Here is a 13,741-nt window from a genome sequence, read left to right as displayed (position 1 = left end):
CATCATAACTCCATCGAGTTTGGGCTCAATAGATTTACCCTGATGAGCACCATCAATCTAGATGAAGTCCAGGGTCTCATGATGGAGTCAGGAGTAGGTCACTAGAACTCCTAATCTACTCATTATAATTCCATCGTATTCGAGCTCAATAGATTTGCCCTGACGAGTACCATCGATCTAAATGAAGTCCAGGGTCTCATGATGGAGTCAGGAGTTGGTCACCAGAACTCCTAATCTACTCATTATAATTCCATCGTGTTTGGGCTCAAAAGATTTGCCCTGACGAGTACCATCGATCTAGATGAAGTCCAGGGTCTCATGATGGAGTCAGGAGTTGGTCACCATAATTCCTAATCTACTCATCATAACTCCATCGTGTTTGGGCTCAATAGATTTGCCCTCACGAGCACCATCAATCTAGATGATGTTCAGGGTCTCATGATGGAGTCAGGAGTTGGTCACTAGAACTCCTAATCTACTCATTATAATTCCATCGTGTTTGGGCTCAAAAGATTTGCCCTGACGAGTACCATCGATCTAGATGAAGTCCAGGGTCTCATGATGGAGTCAGGAGTTGGTCACCAGAACTCCTAATCTACTCATTATAATTCCATCGTGTTTGGGCTCAAAAGATTTGCCCTGACGAGTACCATCGATCTAGATGAAGTACAGGGTCTCATGATGGAGTCAGGAGTTGGTCACCATAATTCCTAATCTACTCATCATAACTCCATCGTGTTTGGGCTCAATAGATTTGCCCTCACGAGCACCATCAATCTAGATGATGTTCAGGGTCTCTTTTGAGCCCAAACACGATGGAGTTATGATGAATAGACTAGGAGTTCTGGTGATCAACTCCTGAGTCCATCATGAGACCCTGGACCTGATCTAGATTGATGGTGCTCGTCAGGGCAACTCTATTGAGCCCATACACGATGGAGTTATGATGAGTAGATTAGGAGTTCTGGTGACCAACTCCTGACTCCATCATGAGACCCTGGACCTCATCTAGATCGATGGTGCTCGTCAGGGCAAATCTTTTGAGCCCAAACACGTTGGAATTATAATGAGTAGATTAGGAGTTCTAGTGACCAACTCCTGACTCCATCATGAGACCCTGGACTTTATCTAGATTGATGATGCTCGTCAGGGCAAATCTATTGAGCCCAAACACGATGAGGTTATGATGAGTAGTTTAGGAGTTCTGGTGACCAACTCCTGACTCCATCATGAGACCCTGGACCTCATCTAGATCGATGGTGTTCATCAGGGCAAATCTATTGAGCCCAAACACGATGGAGTTATGATGAGTAGATTAGGAGTTCTGGTGACCAACTCCTGACTCCATCATGAGACCCTGGACCTCATCTAGATCGATGGTGCTCATCAGGGCAAATCTTTTGAGCCCAAACACGTTGGAATTATAATGAGTAGATTAGGAGTTCTAGTGACCAACTCCTGACTCCATCATGAGACCCTGGACTTTATCTAGATTGATGATGCTCGTCAGGGCAAATCTATTGAGCCCGAACACGATGAGGTTATGATGAGTAGATTAGGAGTTCTGGTGACCAACTCCTGACTCCATCATGAGACCCTGGGCCTCATCTAGATCGATGGTGTTCATCAGGGCAAATCTATTGAGCCCAAACACGATGGAGTTATGATGAGTAGATTAGGAGTTCTGGTAACCAGCTCCTGACTCCATCATGAGACCCTGGACCTCATCTAGATTGATGGTGCTCGTCAGGGCAACTCTATTGAACCCAAACACGATGGAGTTATGATGAGTAGATTAGGAGTTCTGGTGACCAGCTCCTGACTCCATCATGAGACCCTGGACCTCATCTAGATTGAAGGTGCTCGTCAGGGCAACTCTATTGAGCTCAAACACGATGGAGTTATGATGAGTAGATTAGGAGTTCTAGTGACCAACTCCTGACTCCATCATGAGACCCTGGACTTTATCTAGATTGATGATGCTCGTCAGGGCAAATCTATTGAGCCCGAACACGATGAGGTTATGATGAGTAGTTTAGGAGTTCTGGTGACCAACTCCTGACTCCATCATGAGACCCTGGGCCTCATCTAGATCGATGGTGTTCATCAGGGCAAATCTATTGAGCCCAAACACGATGGAGTTATGATGAGTAGATTAGGAGTTCTGGTGACCAGCTCCTGACTCCATCATGAGACCCTGGACCTCATCTAGATTGAAGGTGCTCATCAGGGCAACTCTGTTGAGCCCAAACACGATGGAATTATAATGAGTAGATTAGGAGTTCTGGTGACCAACTCCTGACTCCATCATGAGAACTTGGACTTCATCCGGGTCAAAAATAATAATGCAAACCCTAACGTAATTTCAAGTGAAAATGCGTTTTTTAGAAAATCGCAGCCAAATAACACTAGACCTTACTCATAGTGTTGTGTTCCTGCCGGTGAGTAAGGTTGCCAGAGCTCAACGAGGGGCGGGAGGGGGTTAGGGTCGGCAACGCGCATGTAACTCCTCTGGAGTTGCAGGCGTACATATGCGGGCCGTATGCTTGTTTGCCATCGACTTAGTATTAAAAAAAAAGTTACACTGAAAATCCATCAATAAGCGAGTCTGTTAGGCATACTGTAAAAAATGAACTTTTATTAAGATTTTCTAATCGCAGTATATAGCACTTCTCGGAACTCCGTAGCTGATTACGATCGCAACGAATGCCTGACAATCGAGCACAGGTCCGTCCTCTAAGCGCGCTCCGCGCGGACTGAGAGCGGGGCGTCGCTGCTGCGTGATTTATAGTAATTTATACGTGTTTTAAAAAAATATAAATTTACGGCAATGTAGGTCCCATAGTTACGATTTTTTTTTTATAGGTTAACATAAAGTTACAGTTTGCTATAATATTATTTTTAAAGCAAAATATGCGTATAATTTGCGGAAATAAAATATAATAAAACCCTGTTTTCGCCAAAAAAATGAAGAAAACTCGGAAGGTATTTTATCAGTTTTTTCAAATGAATCTTCGATTGTTAATCATTCCAGCCCCTCGTACGAGATATGTTGAATCAAATTGTAGTCATTCATGTACCAAATGATTCTTGTTTATAGCAAAATTGAGAACCGAAACGCCACATCTCACTGCAAAATTTGGAAAAGACTCCCAAAAAACCTCATTAAAAAAGAGGTTTAAAAGAGAAAATGAAAATTTGAACTGTTGGAGCCCCTAGTTTAGGAAACGATTATTTAAGTACGTTATCAGTTTTTGAATAAATACTAATAGTTACGTCGTAATCTTGAATGAAAAAGGAAGCATTTTACAAAATACGCTCGTCTGTAGGAATAAGGACTCTTAAGGTCAATTTCACTTTAAAAAAAAAAACATTTTTTTATGTCAAAATCAAATGTTATTAGTAATCTGTCACTTAAAATGAATTAAGTATTACTTTTTTCATCAAACCTAGTTATTCCAAGTGTTTTACATCTATCAGTGTTGATATTTAGATAGTCCCATAGTTACAACGTCGCCATTAGCACTAAGTAACAATAAAAATGTTTAAAGGTAAAAATCTCGATTGTTTAAATAACAAGCAGTCGCCCTAGTTTACGGACGCTTCCAACTACAAAGACGTCACGTAAAATGATTATCAATTCTCACAGAAATTCCCAAAACCAAGCGTCTGAATTCCCTTGATGCAAAGTTAGGCCATAATTATTCCTAACATTGCATTACTGCAAGTTCCCGGTAATACAATTCCAATGTAAAACGAACCTTATAAGTTGAACCAAAGAGTTCATATTCCTTGTACACTATTATTCACGTCGCCATAATATCTAGGATGCGATATCATTGCTATCCCTGGAGTACAAATATCAACTTTACTACCTTAACAATAAAGTCTAATTTCGGTAATGGCAACGTGCACTGAATTGAAACATAATATTCTTGACCCCAAATATAACGTAACAAGCGGCATTTTAGCACTCTTGTAATTTAAATCTTATGATATTTCAGATAAAGTTCATTTTCTGTTGGAAACTTTTCAATAGTTTACGCTAGGTACAAATAGGGACAATAACTTACTGAAGTTGGAGTACTTGACGCGACATAGTCGTATTGAAGTATGCTCCACTTCGCTAGCAGAGTCACATTGTTCCAGAAGTTTTCATTCGATCAATATAGTTAAATAAGAGTGTAATGGAAGAGGACTGATGTATAAAGAATGATGTATTCAAAAAAATTGGAAACATAATGTTAAATGTAGTATGTTTAGTTTTTATAGTTGCCCAATTTCACAGTAGATGTCGCTGTTCTATCGGCTACTTCACGCTATTAAGATTTTTCTACAGCCCCTTATAAGGTAAATTTGGTTTCGTAATAAATGAATATTAAGTTGTCAAGTGAAGTGTTTGATTACAAAAGGTAGGAAGTGCAGTGTAGTGAGTGAACAGATAAAGATAGTTTATTTTTCAAGTTGGCATATAAGGCATATTACAATGCGCTTTTGAACGTGATGAACGTCAAATAAAGCTAGGCTGGCTAATCCTATCCGTCCTATATTGGGATACCCTCCTAGATTGTAGGAGGGTATCCCAATATAGGACCTGCAAGAAACTCGGCGGGACACATTTTTTCAAAACATTACATCTTTAAAAAAAAACTATAATCATAATTTTTAAACTGATTTGCGCCACGCCACCTGAGGCTGCGTAGTCTACCTGTCACCACGAACGTAATGTTACGTTCGAAAGTCAGGTCAAATAATAAAATACTAGTCTCGATACAGTTTCGCTAAGTAATCCTTTACTGCAAAAATTAAATAAATACATTATTATTCAAAAAATTACTTAAGCAAAAACAAGAAATAAATTTTGACCAATATTCTATTTAACACCGAATTGTTGACCGGTATCCCAATTTTTTTTTAGTAGATGCAAAATATTTTTTTTTACTGTTATAAATAAATAAATATTATAGGACATTATTACACAAATTGACTAAGTCCCACAGTAAGCTCAATAAGGCTTGTGTTGAGGGTACTTAAACAACGATAAATATAATATATACATATTTATAAATACTTAAATACATAGAAAACACCCATGACTCAGGAACAAATATCCATGCTCATCACACGAACAAACTCCCTTACCAGGATTTGAGCCCGGGACCATCAGCTTCGTAGGCAGGGTCACTAGTCACTACCCCCTAGGCCACGCCAGTCGTCAAAATATATGCTATTTAACTTAAACAAAAAATTTAAAACTTTGATATTTGAATATCATTTTGAACATCGATCGTCCGAGATATTACCTATTTGCGTTCAGTAGCAAATGCATAATTAAGCTCATACTAAACACTAATCAATATGTAAAGAAGCCCTAAGTGTAGAAGTTTATAGGGTCCTTATTAGACATTTTTTATAATTATCTCCGAAATGGAGTTAATTAGACTACCGCTGTCTTTGAGAAAGTAACTTAATTTAAGCTCAGGAATGCACTCTTGAAATTAAAGTAGTAAAAAAATCAGTGAATTTTATAAAGTTTATTTAGAAAAAAACGATATCGGAATTAAGTTTAGATGTATACCTTAATATCAAATATACATAGATATAAAGTCCACGTTAATTATGTGTGTAAATTGTGTACCTTATCTACTGTATTATATGTAATAAGACATGAATTTTTGATGTCAACCGTACAACGCACAGATCACTTATTACTAGATAATGTATACAAAATAGCTCAATCACCAGCCATCACGAATTGGAACTCCCATCGTCGCGTAGTAAAGCATCAACCGAACCGAGCAACGTCTTTTTCGCTCTTATTGCGTGGACATAAACCTTTTTTCTATTGCCTTTTGCCGATTCCGCACCGATAGGTGTGGCAAGACCCTAATTTAGTGTCGTAGTCGATCACTCTTTTATCGTTTAATTACGTGCACGTTTACTACTATTCGTGTAAATTACAAATTGATATTAACTAAAGTGGCTGAATCTGGAGGAAGCCTTCACCCAAAGAGGGGTGTCTACAAAATAATTAAATAAATAAATATTATAATAATAATGAATAAATTACAATGCACATAATAAAAGGTGTAAAAGAAAACATAAAATATAGTAAAGAATAAAAAAATTATAATGCTTATAACCTAAAACAATGAAATAAAACATTTACAAAACTTATGCACTAAAAAAGGCCGTTCTCGGACCGGTGCAGTTTTCGCCAGTGTTTGCTAAATTCGTCACTGTAGTCTTTAGCTACCAGTGACAGAATTTCATTGTTGGAGGCTAGCAATCTCGCCCGGAAGGCAGCCGACCTGGCTCTCAGGATGGCGAAGAAGTCAGGGACTCTCGCGTCCGCGAACATGCCCTTCGCACTGCAGAAACGGGGTAATTTCAACAGAATAATTATAGGACATTCTTACACAAATTGACTAAGTCCCACAGTAAGCTCAATAAGGCTTGTGTTGTGGGTACTTAGATAACGATATTTATAATATATAAATACTTGTGATAATATATAAATACTTAAAGACATAGAATTTACCCATGACTCAGGAACAAATATCTATGTTCATCACACAAATAAATACCCTTACCAGGATTGTAACTCGGGATTATCGGCTTCATAGGCAGGGTCACTAGGTCGTCATAATTATATTTTAACACTATTTATTTTAACTGTAATCTTATATATTCTTTTAATATAAAATTTCAGGGCAGCGAGACGCTAAACAATAATGCACAGTCTATCGATGGTAGTCTATGGTACCGTAATGTCACGTGAAGCAAATTGAACGCAAATGGGATCGAACGCCGTCACTCAGTGTAATGGGGCAGAATCGGCGCTGGAATGGCATATTTTTGGCATATTACCGTTTTCAGGGAACATTGGCAGTCTGTATATGTGTACTTTACTCTGATATATGTTTAGACTAGGATGGTCCTTATTTCGTCAGTTATATTTTTCTACGGGGCACCCGCTTAATGTAATGTTTTCTGCACACGAGGCGTTATTTATTTTTACAGTTTGGTGAAAAAAAAAACTATAACGATTTTTTTTTTATTTACCTTTAAAAATTGCGAATTTACTTTAAAACGTTAATGTCTGTCAGTAGGTTTTCTACAGCCTTAATTAAAAGAGATATCAAAAATCTGAAAACCAGGTTCGATAGAAAAACTTTATATAAATCATTTAGTCAAAAAAAAAATCTTAACGCTGTAACTCGAGTTGCAGCGTTTTACCATTTGACGGCAGATAAGTCAATACAACATTAATAGTAACATTATATAGTGACATGAAGAATACCTGGGTAAACATTATATTATAATAATCTTAAAATAAATAATTACTACAATACAACAGACATGTATACTATCTATGGTTAAAAAAAAAACATTAAATCTGGAGATATAAAAGGTCCTCAATATTAGAGTATTCATTAATACTAACAAGATTTGGAGGTGTAAAGTCTCTCCAAAGTGTCAAAATGGAATTTATACTAAATAAATAAATCGCGTCTAGACTGTTAAGCTAACAGTCTTATAAACGCAACATACATAGTCAAATCAACATAGACGCGGCATGGTTTTCAATTTGAGGTCCTTCAGAACAGATCTGTTCGTCTACGGTATCCTCAGTAGGCGACGCCAGCACCACATTTCAAATGCATCAATGCGTTGACTTTCCACGGCTTTGAGCGTCCATGTCTCTGCCCCATACAGCGCAACGCAAAAGAAAAAACCAGAGAGTGAACCAGGTGTATCTTGGTTTTGTTTTTGATGTTTATATTTTTCCAAACTTTGCTCAACTGGGTTATTGCTGACTTGGCCATGTCGTTTCGATGGCGTCTCTCGGTTTCGCAGCTGCGTCTACTATACATGTTGTTTGTTTAGTCACCTGCAATAATTTACAGGGTGAATATATAGGTCACACTGAGCATCTTTTTCTACGGGACCGAGTCCAAAATAACGAAAAAAAAATTGGCTGTTTCATACATTTTGGCTGTCTGACCTTGACATTTTCTATGGGAGAGTTTTTTTTGCGCTTGTGTGGTTGGTCCCATAGTAAAAGTTGCTCAGTATGACCTATTTATTCAGCCTATAAATTATTGCAGGTGGCTAAATAAACAGCATGTAGTAAATAAACAACGAATATTTCTAAACCTCATGGAAAAATGTGTTATTACCCAATAACATATTTCTACAAAAGGCCATTCATTCTTAAACATCAATATGTTATATAAGCTCCCAACAAATCTGTTATTATGTAAGCCGATCAAAGTACTAGGAAAAACATACAACGTACATGTACACAGTTATACACAAATGTATACACATGTAAAATCCATAGACTACCAATTATAGACTGCGATTCACGTAGCGTTTACAAATATCTTGACTTCATCCACACATATATTTAAGACCCCGTAGGTTCGTGTCCTTCTCACACTCTCACTGAACGGAAGCGTGAGAGAGATAGATGTGCGTGCTCGAAACCGCGTATATCACATTCTTGAATAATTTGTTGTAAGTTGTACCAAAAAAAAGTAATCCATGAGTTCCCTCTAAAATAAAAATGCGCATAAAGTGCGTTTTAGACCAACGTTTGTGATTTTACTTATTTTATCGCGAAAAAGTCAAAAACATTGGATTCGAATCGATGAAGTCACTAGAAAAAATCCTCAAGATTGCTAATTAAATTTTTGGTAACCCTTTAATGATCTAAAAATGCTGTACGATTTTTCAAAACCTCCGCCCTGAACCTACAGCACATAAAATATTATTGAAGTGTACAAATACGTATATGAACATTTCATGAGTGCGAAGGAGAAAATTGAGACTACTTATTTAATGAACAACCGTGACCACTTTTTAGCTTCATAGTGGACGCTTGATTGTGCCAAAATGTAAGGTTACGGTAGTTGATTATATCTTTATTTAAAAAAAAATTGGTACAAGTTTTTGTCGCTAGATATACTTTTCTTACGACAGGCCAGTAATACTCATCGAGATAACTCTAAAAATCACAAACACAACTAAGTTGAGTTGTTTCATCACGACTTCCTATGGACACCTCCTGTCTCCATCAAATCCCCGATCACCCGACTTACATATTATATATGCAAATTATTAGCTCAATCAGAAACCGGGAAGTGAGTCAAATTTAGCTTCTAATATTTAACCCATATTAGTATTGGCTAAGACTCGAGTCCTTTGAATCCTCTGCTTTGAAACTCGACTCAGTTTTTCAGACTCACATATTAGGTGTACCTAAACTCGTCAACTTGTTAGAGACTCGAGTCTTTTGTAGGGACTTGAGTCCTTTTCAGAGAACTCTCCATTTTTTGTTTGCAAAATTTCGAAATGCTTTGTTTTTGAGTAATAAGTTAGTTAATAGCATACAAATAATATAATAACGCAAAATGTCTTTACTTTTATTTAGGTTAAATCTATAAAATTGTTGACGGAGTCTTTATTCGGAGGCTCGAGTCCTTTTGAGCTCTCTTCAAAAAGACTCAATAAATGACTCACCTCGGGACTTAAGACTTGGAAGTTTTTTAAACGCCGAGTTTTGTAAAAACGAGTCGAGTTTTTTAAACTCAGACTCAATAGACTCGAGTTCCTTCCAACACTGACGCATACTAACCAAGACTCTAACTAACAAGCTTACAATAAATACTGACAGGGCCAGTTAAATAAACGCATTTACGGACTCACATATTATTTCTGAATTCAATACCTCCAATAGCACTTGACATTCTAGACTTAGGGCCTAGCCAAGATGCCAATCGTTTGTGCCGTAGCGAACGATCAATCAATCTTCCATATAAGTGCGATGAAACGCTAATGTCTCTACGGTGCCATCTGTGTTGGTGTCCGCGAGTCGTAATATCGTGAGTTGTTGTGCTGCATCTAGTCGGTGTACGTTAGTGGTCTGTGGTAACATCTCCTCAAAGCGAGGTATATTTGAACACGCTACAAACTTGACAAGAAGCAAACTAAATATACATAAAGTTCATCTCACGTACAAATGTAGCGTAGAGATGAGTTTACTAGTCTGTAGACTCATTTATATTATGTTACTTTGAGCATAGAGACAAAGTACAGACGGCTCGATTCGAAGAATGAGATACTTTAACCCTTTACCAGGCTGACAGTTCAAAAATGACAATCGAATGTCGGTCTTACACATCGACAATTGAACACATGTTTGAAGAGCCGCATGTGGGAAATATATATCCCTTAGCCTGGTAAAGGGCTAACGATAAATTCTGGTTTAGATGAGTTCTCATTTAGATATCGTTTGTGTGTCGTATAATTGACAGAAGCAGCTCGATTCCGGCAACCAATGTCACTTTATTGTTAGAAATATCGTAGATCTTATTGGTTTTACAGAAGAATCGATATAAACGTCAATTATGACATGTCCATTTAGTTATCGGTCTTTTTAAAGATCTTTCCAAGATCTTAAACGTGTCTTAATCATTCTTCGAATCGGGCCGAGAGTGCTCACTCCATAACATCAGTTTTGTTACCAAAACGCTTATTATTTACGTAGTCGACATCTAACATCAAGTAGCAGAATCATGGAATCATTAGTACCGCTACTTGACACTAGATGTCTCAGGTGTCGCGACTGACGAAAATTGTATTGCTCGACAATTTACAAGCAATTCAAAGCAATGAGGCCTGTGCCCAGCAGTGGGATGTATGTAGGCTGAATTATTATTATCTATTAGTATGTGATAAATAATTTGATATTTATCAGCAGCTTTTCGGTGAAGGAAAACATGTAAAAACTGGACTAATCTCAATAATGCCTCTGGATTGGAAGGTCAGACGGCAGTCGCTTTCATAAAAACTAGTACCTACGCCAATATTTGGATTAGCTCCCAAGCGGACCCCAAACTCTCATGATCCGTAGCATAAAGCATTATATTAAATGAAAGGTTTAAACTTACCCTTAATAAAGTGTGCCTAAAACTTTCTTTGGATATAACAATTTCATTAAATAATATCGCAAATCCCCAGTCTATCCCAATTATCACAGTTTGAAAACAACGGCGGCGTAAGTCAGGCGGAAGAGACAGTCTGCAAATCTTTAGAAACAAGTTTGAGAATCCTTTCTGGGCTAGGGTTGGCACTGCCGTAGTATTACAATAATTTTCTACGGAATAAAAATATTATAGAGCAAGTTTATTTAGTCACCTGCAATAATTTACGGGGTAAATATATAAGTCATACTGAGCAACTTTTACTATAGGACCAACAGCGAAATCGCTAAATAGATATTGGCTGTTTCATACATTTTGGCTGTCTGACCTTGACATTTTCTATGGAAGAGTAATTTTTTTTTTTCGCGATTTCGGAGTTGGTCGCATAGTAAAAGTTGCTCAGTATGACCTATATATTCAGGCCGTAAATTATTGCAGGTGATTAAATTAACAACCTGTATAAGATGCCTGCTACGAGTATACTGATTGGTCACTTAATAGTAATTGGCCACTCTTAACAGATTTCAATTGGTTTGTTTTTTTCCGATTTGTTAGGAGTGACCAATTACTATATAGTAGTCAATAACTATTAATAGCAGTCGCCGCAGATTGGCCTACGAAAAAATCCAACTAAGCCATGACAGGCCAACACAATTGGCTGACCACAGCAGCCAGAAGCCATAGCCCAATGAAGGGCGCTAAATAGACCCGCCCGTATCACGGGCGGCCATTTGAAACCGCCAAGAATCCCAAAGAAGGGATGGTAAGGCATATCATACCTCCAGATGAGAGAGGGTATGAAAGAACCAAGGATGCAGTCTTATTATTCGCTTATGATGAATACAAGAAATCCTCCTCCTATTATTTCCTCGAAAGGATGGGAGAAGATCAGGTGTTTCGGAGGTTCCGGGGCAAACTGCCGAATCCGACACAAGAGCAGCCGATTCAACGGAGCCACGCCGTTTTGTCGCCTAAATAGTGTTCAGTTGTAATTTTATAAAATATATATGTATGTTAGTCTGTAAGGTATTTGTAATATGGGCCTTGTTGCCTGAATCAAATTTTAAATTAATTTTAAATAAATAAAAGAGTAAGTATGTTATAAGTACTTGTTTGATGTTTGATTAATGACTATGCATTGGATTTCTTATCACACGGTAAGACGTTAGCGAGCTATGAAGTCGACATTAGCAATAAAATTCAACTCATATTCATACTCATACTCATTAATTTATTTAATTAGTGATTTTAATTTAATAATGAAGGACACTAAGTTTGGCGAGTTTATAAAAGATTTTTTAATTTTGTATTTGAGTACATAAATACTAAAAATAATAATAAGAGGCATTTTTTGTATTGATTATATTAAGAGATTACAGAAAAAAAACAATATGTGTATTAAAGAAGGATAAAATAATATGTATATAAGTTAATAAATGTAAAAAAAATTACATTATGCATATTTGTAATATTTACATAATCAAAGACAAAATTAAAGTATCATTAATAAACTAGCCAAGTTTCTTGTCCATAAAAATCGGTAATTAAAAAAGATGAGTATGAGTATGAATCTTCTTCTTCCTCGCGTTGTCCCGGCATTTTGCCACGGCTCATTGGAGTCTGGGGTCCGCTTGGCAACTAATCCCTAGAATTGGCGTAGGCACTACTTTTTACGAAAGTAACTCCCATCTGACCTTCCAACCCAGAGGGTAAACTAGGCCTTATTGGAATTAGTCCGGTTTGCTCACGATGTTTTCCTTCACCGAAAAGCGACTGGTAAATATCAAATGATGAAGTCGCACGCTCTTCCCGCTAGGCCACTAGCGCTTCGAGTATGAGTATGAATATTAGTTAGTAAAAAACATTGCTCACTAACATCTTTACCTTGTACTATTAGAAGTATTAGAACAAATTAAATTATTTTCAATAAAACATTTTATAATTTGTTTATATTTGAAGTAGAAACACTACTATATAAATTATAAACTGAAATAAATGCCATATACTAAGAAAAAGTGACTAAGGCCTCCAGTGCCCCAGGCTGGAATCGAACCAGCGTCCTCTGCTATCGCGGCAGGTGCCTGAGCCACTCAGCCACCGGGGTCACGGCAGCATTGATCGAATTTTTCAAGTATATGCATTTCTTACAGAAGGCTTATGGTGCCCCCTAGCCACTCCTAAGGTATAACAGTATGGTTCATACCTTCTAACTGGATCAAATCAGGTGATACCGAGCTAGCGAGAGAGATGGCGCTGCCAATCAATACTATTAGAACCAATACTGCCTGGGGCACTGGAGGTCTTGGTCACTTTTTCTTAGTATATGACCAAGGCCCGTACTTTTCATGCCGTTGACGCAAAAATGACGTAATTTAAAATACAGGGAGTTGTTTTACAATACTACAAAAGATAACTTACTAATTGACAGGTATCAAAATAAATACTTGTTACGAGAATAAAAGCTTGTTACGCTGTTAAAAATAAAAAATATGTATTATTTATTTGAGTGACAACAATATGAATGTCAGTTAGAAGTTTCTGTACTGATTGTCAAGTATATGTATAACTTACCTAAAGAGGTTGATAAATGATTAATTATTACGAAAATACTAATTGGAATCATACTCTATGTAGCGTGACATCATTTTTCTGTCAACGGCATGAAAGGTACGGGCCCTGTATATGACATTTATTTCAGTTTATCTTGCCTTGTATTAAAAACTCCAATGACTTTTCATGACACTTGCTTA

At 37.2% G+C, this 13,741-nt stretch overlaps 1 protein-coding gene across 2 annotated transcripts in view; it reads right to left on the bottom strand.

The window, feature by feature from the left end:
* LOC133529722 (complexin) overlaps positions 1-13,741 on the bottom strand; it is a 552,838-nt gene that overhangs the window by 502,807 nt on the left and 36,290 nt on the right. The window lies entirely within an intron of this gene.

Source organism: Cydia pomonella, chromosome 21 (genome assembly GCF_033807575.1).
Source record: "Cydia pomonella isolate Wapato2018A chromosome 21, ilCydPomo1, whole genome shotgun sequence".
In the NCBI taxonomy this organism is placed as follows: domain Eukaryota; kingdom Metazoa; phylum Arthropoda; class Insecta; order Lepidoptera; family Tortricidae; genus Cydia; species Cydia pomonella.
Note: the sequence above shows the minus strand (reverse complement) of the source record. Positions and strands in the feature narration are given on the sequence as shown.